The sequence below is a fragment of the Oryctolagus cuniculus genome, chromosome 19, assembly GCF_051225735.1.
Source record: "Oryctolagus cuniculus isolate XC-2025 breed Fujian yellow rabbit chromosome 19, ASM5122573v1, whole genome shotgun sequence".
Classification (NCBI taxonomy): Eukaryota; Metazoa; Chordata; class Mammalia; order Lagomorpha; family Leporidae; genus Oryctolagus; species Oryctolagus cuniculus.
In genome coordinates, this window is record NC_142885.1 from 56,598,770 (window position 1) to 56,604,769 (window position 6,000).

The window sequence follows — 6,000 nt, forward strand, 5'->3', positions numbered from 1 at the left end:
GGACTGGGCTAGGAAAAGAGAGGACTCTAAAGTCAAATTAGGAACAAGTCTCTCCTTTGTGCAGAGGTCACCCAAGAGCCTGTCTGGTTCCACCGAGTACTCGCTGCGCTGCCCCGAGCAAGCTCCTTGCCATCTCTGGTCATGTTGGAAGGTCGCCAGTGACCAGGCGCTGAGCTGAACCCTTCAGACAACTGATCTCCTCTAACTCTCCCCCAAGGGCAACCCTTCAGGCTCAGGAGGTAACAGAATGCGGTTTGTAGAACCCCGTCTTCCTTCCCTGCTGGTGGGTGCTATCTTAAGCCAGTCATTCAGACTCCACATCACTACATGAGGTCCAGCAACAAGGCCATCCGCTCCACGGGGTCATCCTGAAGACTGAACGAGACAATGCCCACGAAGGGTTTAACATGTTCCTGGCAAGCATGCTCAACTACCACCAGCTCTTCTCATTAACCCCATTCCTCAGAGGGGCAAACAGGTTAGGGGAAGGCAGCGTAGCTCATCCTGAAATTCACTGGTGCTCTTCCGTGATTCTAATGGGTTTAACATTGCACTTGGTTTTCCAGAAAAATCAGAAGCACATCCAGTCTCAGAATGAGCTGCAATGGTGCCAACAGCATACAATCCACCTGTCTGGGATCCAGTGCACTGTGGAAAGCAAGAGACAACTCTACCCCCACCTCCTCCATACACACCAAAAAATATTTTTTTTTTTCAAAAGAAGAGAAGGGTAGGAAAATGTAATTCCTGTTTCTTCCCGAATGTCCTCTCCTAGAGTCTCCTCCAGTGGTTCCAGCAGGGGCAGGGCCCATGGGGCTGCTGTGCAAGGCTGGGCAATGGTGAGGGCGGCCAGGGTGGCCTCATGGAAAACACTACCATAAATGGGCATGTTTGCTCCATCTCCGCCCTCCCACAAGCAGAGTCACGATAAATCCCTGACAAATACCTTGTACGGAATAGCACGCCTATTTCAGACATGACAATAAAAAAACATGGTGTTTACCAGGCCAGTCCTGGAGGCCAGCTGGCGCACCTTGGGGACTCTCTGGACGACAGCCCACCTAAGGTCGCCAGCCCCCAACCAGCTCATCATCCCCCCCAAAGGACAAGCAGCGCACTTTATTTTACTTTTGCAAAAGGTCAGTTTATGTTTTCTTCAAAAAGACAACGATAAATATTTACTTCTCTGGGAGCACTGGGTCCCACCAGAAATCTGACTCCAGCAAGGAGCTTTTGTCCACGGTAAAGAAAAAAACAGGGTGGGTCAAGGGTGCAAGCTTGGCATGCGGCAGATGAGGGAGCGCATTTCACCACTTGCTAGCTGTGTGACCCTGGGCAAGTCGCTTAACTTCTCTGAACTTCAGCTGCCTTCTAGACCAAGCAGGCACGACAATTACCTCTCTCATGAGCAATTACGATTCCATGAGATCAGTGCTGCTACGGCGCCTGGCACACAAGCATCCATGAGCAGTAGCTATCTTCATGGGAAGGCATCAACCAAACACTGTGCTTCCTTGGGAGAACTCACAACTTATTTCACACCCTGCCACCCAACGGACTTTCAGCAAAGCCCCGTCCTGAAACAATTTGGAAACAGTATCTTTAAGCAAAGCAAACCAATGAAGAAACCCTCACCAAAGGACAAATAACAGGTGCCGAAGAGTTTACTAACAGCTTCCCTTCCCTGTGCCGAATCCGGGCCAGTTTGCAGCCAATCTAAACTATGCTTCTTCATGCTAGAAGGAACCGCTTCCTGCCTTGGGGTTCTCAACATTTCTCTGCAAGCCAGGCTTTTCCTGGAGCGGCAGGATCCCCAGCAGCTCCCTGGACGAGGAGAAAGCTTCCAGCAGGCGAGGCCGGGCTCTGCAGGAAATCCCCACACTGTCTTAGCCGGTGCACCTGCAGCTCATGAACGCAAAGAGAGACGCTGGCATCCTCCCGACTAGCAGGGCTCTCAGCCTGCTTAAGGTTTTTTTCATTTTTGTTTTTTAATTTGTAAGGGTCAGGAAGAAAAGTGGGCTGTCATCAACAAGCGGTGGCATAAGGGACCTTATCTCCCTCGGCTATCAACACACACAACCCCCAGACTGATGAAACACACGCCTCTCAGCAGGACACGCGCCCCTCAGCTTTTAACTGGTTTAACACATTATCAGCATAAGTGGTGCTTCCAGATCCACGTGGAGCCCGCCCTGCCTGCCTGTGTGATCCTGAAGCTCAGTGGCCCTCTTTCCCTTGTGTGTGTGTGTGTGTGTGTTCCTAGAATACAAGCATCAAGGCCAGATCGGCTGCAATTTGGAAGGCAGCGAATCTGCTGGATTCAACCGCTAACAAGAATCATCTGGGACCGCTGATTTTTTTAAAGTGCGGTTTTTCTGCAAATTCTAGTGGAACTGGAGTTGGGCCCACGGTAGGATCTTTTAGAAGCATCCTCAAAGTGGTATTTCCCAGTGACAAGCACAGGAAATGCTGGGTTAGAGGGGAAGAGAGAGAGAGAGGGAGGGGGGAGAATGTCGAGCCCCACCCATCTCACCCCATCCTTGAGACAGACGTCCCAAGCACAGACCCTCAGCCCCACCACCCGACCCGCCCCAGCAAGAGCTCCACAACTCACAGACCTCCAAGTGGGGGGCGCGCGGAGAAACTGGACGGGGAGCGCGGGTCTGGCACACCTCCCAGGCCGGGGCGTCCAAGGCTCCCTGCGCGCCTCGGACGCTGCTCTTTATACACCCGGAGCTGCCCGCGGGTGGGACGGGGGAGGCGGCCCACGGGGTGCGGTGGGGGAGGGTCTCGCTCCGCAGCGCCCCCTGCAGGGCCCGAGGCGTGCGGCTTTGGCCCCGGCCCAGAGCGCTGTCCCCTGGGTGCTCCCGGACCCCGGAACAGCGGCGGTCTCTGGGGCTCCGAGTCCCTAGAGAACGGGGTGCTGGAGAAGTTCGCCCCGGAGTCGCACCCCAGGCTGCAACCTCCGGCTCCCCGCGCTGGGGGGACGCTGGCGGACCTCCCTCCCCGGGCCTGCAGGGAAGAGTCGGGAAAGGGGATTTTCTGAACTTGGCCAAGTGCGAGGCCGGGCAGGGTGCGCACCGGGGCAGCGCCTGCCCTTCCCGACTTGCGGTCCGGCCGCCGCGACCTCGGCCCCACGCGAGACCTTGGCCGAGTCACTCTCCTTCCCGAGCCGCGGGGTCCGCACTGCTAAACAGAGGAGGGGGCGGGGATAACGCGGTCGCGTGCCAGGCGGGTCGTCCGGACCCCAGGACAGCGCGGGCGGGTCCCGCTGCCCGAGGGGGCGCTGCGGGCCTGGGGGACGCGGCCTCCCCCGCGCGCCTCCCTGGGCCCCGTGGGCGCCCCCGGGGGGTTCTCACTGCCTCGGTCACCATCGCGGCCCCTCGCTCTCCCGCTCGTGCCTCGGTCTCTGCGTCCCAGGGTCGTTCAGAAAGTTCACAGCCAGAAGGAATTAAAAGCTGACTTTATTTTAATGAGGGAAAAAGAACATTGAGATCCATGCACACTTTTTCATAACATGCGTTTCCCATATGAACTTTTTGCAAGACCCCTCGGAGGCATGGATGTCAGGGGTTTTTTGCACCAAAATCATCCTTTCGCCAGGCTTCCCACGTCGGGTTTGGAAGGGTCCTCGGAAGACCCTCTGCACGGCGCTGTCGCTGTCTCTGGCCTCGGTCCCCGACTTCTCCCGGTCTCTCCCCTTGCGCTGTCCCACGCAAGCATACACAGGCCATAAAAGGAAGTCCAGGCTGGGGGCTGGCCCCTGGCCAGGCCGGGGACCCCGCTCCCCGCGCGGGCCGGCTCCGAGGTTCCCGGGCCGGTCCTCCCTCCCGGGGCGCGGCGGGCGCGGGGCGCGGGGCGGGAGACAGCCCAAAAAGGGCAGGCGCGGGCTCCTTCCTGCAGGAATTCCCAGCGCCGCATACCAGCCCGGGGCTGCCCGCTCCCGCTGACTAAATATGGTGCCTCGCGGCCTCTCGGCTCGGCCGGTGCGGGGGAGGGCACCCTGCACCCCGCGCGGGCCCGAACGGGGGACCCCCTGCGCTTGGGGCACCCCCCAGTCCCACGCGCTTCCTGGCCGCTTGGGCCAGAGCGTTTGGGGGAGTGGGTTCAGGGAGCTGGGAAGACCCTGGCCTGGCTCTGGACGCGGCTTACGGCTTACGTAGGTCCTTATTCCACAACTCCGCCCCCTGCAACCACGTGTGCGTGGGGTGTCTTATATTAATACCCCCAGGCGGCAGGTGGGAAGACTGAGTCCCTACAGGGGATCCCGGGGCCTGTGGGGGGTGGGTGCTGGGGCCTTCTGACACCCTGGCTCACTTCCAGAGGGGAGCCCTGAAAGAGAAAGGGCCAGGCCAAAGCCAGGGCTCTGGGGTGAGATGGCTGAGTGTGGATCTGCAGGGGCCTCTTGCAGCTGTTAGACCAAGGGCAAGTACCTCCGATTGTGTGTGCCCCGGTTTCCCGGCCTGTGAAAAGGCAAGGGCAATGGCTACTTCCTGGCTTTCGGGAAGCAGTCCTCCTGTCAAACACTGCCCATTTCATGCTAGCCAGCAAACCTGAGAGCCCAGCCTGGGAGGATGGAGAGCCTGCTGGGCTTAGTGTTGCCTGCAGGCTCCCAGGCCGGCCGGCTGCACAACTCCGCCCCGCACACCCTCCCGGTCCCTTCTCCATCCCTCCCACACCAAGCTCAGCCTGGAGAACAGCCCAGCTCCTTCAGTCAAGCACGGGCGCACCGAGCTGGCTGGGGAAGAGGGGCAAGGTTCTGCAAGATGATGGATGAGCTGCTTCCCCACATGCCTTTTCGCATCGACACTGTAAAAGGAGTGGAAACTGTCCCTGCCTCCACACAGAGCTGATGTGGAGCAGAGAAGTAGGTAGAGGATAAACTGGCGCTGATCATCGTCTTCCCGCCCTGGAAGCTAATCCAGAGCAGTGCTGGAATCCCACCCCCGGGCCGGGAAGCAAGGATCCCAAGGGGCTGCAGTGGCTTCTCCAGGATCTTGTTGGTAACTTTCCAAGGAGAATGCTTGTATTAGTGGAGACTTTGTAACGGTTTTCCCATGTTACTGTTGAAAATCCAGGGTCAATCATCTAGCCCAGGTAGGCAGATAATGTGGTGGTGCAGCAGGAACGCCACCCCCAATGCCTCCCACCTGCCCGACAGAGTTGAGTATGAGTCTGAGGGTCTTTAACCTGCAACCCTGCCAACAACCAGCCAAGCAGTTCCGATGCCGAACCTTCAAAACTGCAGATTAACTCAGAGGCCTCGGTTTCATTTCTCATGGCTCAAAAGGTCGGTTATTTTGAGAAAAATGGTGTTTAAAAAATGTCACTTTGAGCGAGTGCTGTCGGACCATTCTCCTCAGCATGTCTTTTCTGAGGAGCTGTTGACGGGAGTTTCCAGGAACTTGTGAAACAAGATGGCAGAGGGGAAATTTCTCTCTTGGGGTCTTTTATTTTCCTGAATCAAAGAGCTTTTTATTTTCTACTGGGTTAAAAAAGCCCCAACATGTGATCCCCTCCAGTTTTAAGTAACACCAAAGATTGGGGCCAGCTGTGTTTCCTTCTGTGCGTGTCAGGTGGACGTGGCCCAAGATCTGCCTTCCTGTGAGTGTGGCACAGCCCCTCTCCCGCGCGAGAGCACTTCTGCTTTACCCTGGTGGCCCCCATGCGTCTCCAGGCACGACACTGCACTGCAGACACCAGCCACGCTCTTGCCCTCACCACCAATCTCCACCTCCGGTGTTACAGGACGGCAATTCTCCACCTCTATCAGAGAATGTCCTGAAATCCCGAATTAAAGTAGCTTTAGGGTTTACAAAACCACCAAATGTGCTTACGATCCAGCAAATGACACTTCTTAGACTCTATATCCACACCCACACCCAAAAAGCTGCACACAGATGTTAAGTTTTATTCATAACTGGCCAGACTTAGAAGCAATCAGGATGTCCTTCGGTGAGTGGATAAGTAACAGTAGGATAATATTCAGCACTGAAAGAA

At 56.8% G+C, this 6,000-nt stretch overlaps 1 protein-coding gene across 5 annotated transcripts in view; it reads right to left on the reverse strand.

Moving 5' to 3' along the window:
* Positions 1-2,776, reverse strand: part of MYH11 (myosin heavy chain 11) — a 117,297-nt gene extending 114,521 nt beyond the window's left edge. For 2 of the 5 annotated variants that reach the window (XM_089320605.1, XM_089320608.1), the window contains exon 1: positions 2,619-2,756. The gene's annotated coding sequence lies outside the window, so the exon portion shown is untranslated. 5 annotated transcript variants of the gene reach the window in all.
* Positions 2,777-6,000: the final 3,224 nt, after the last annotated feature.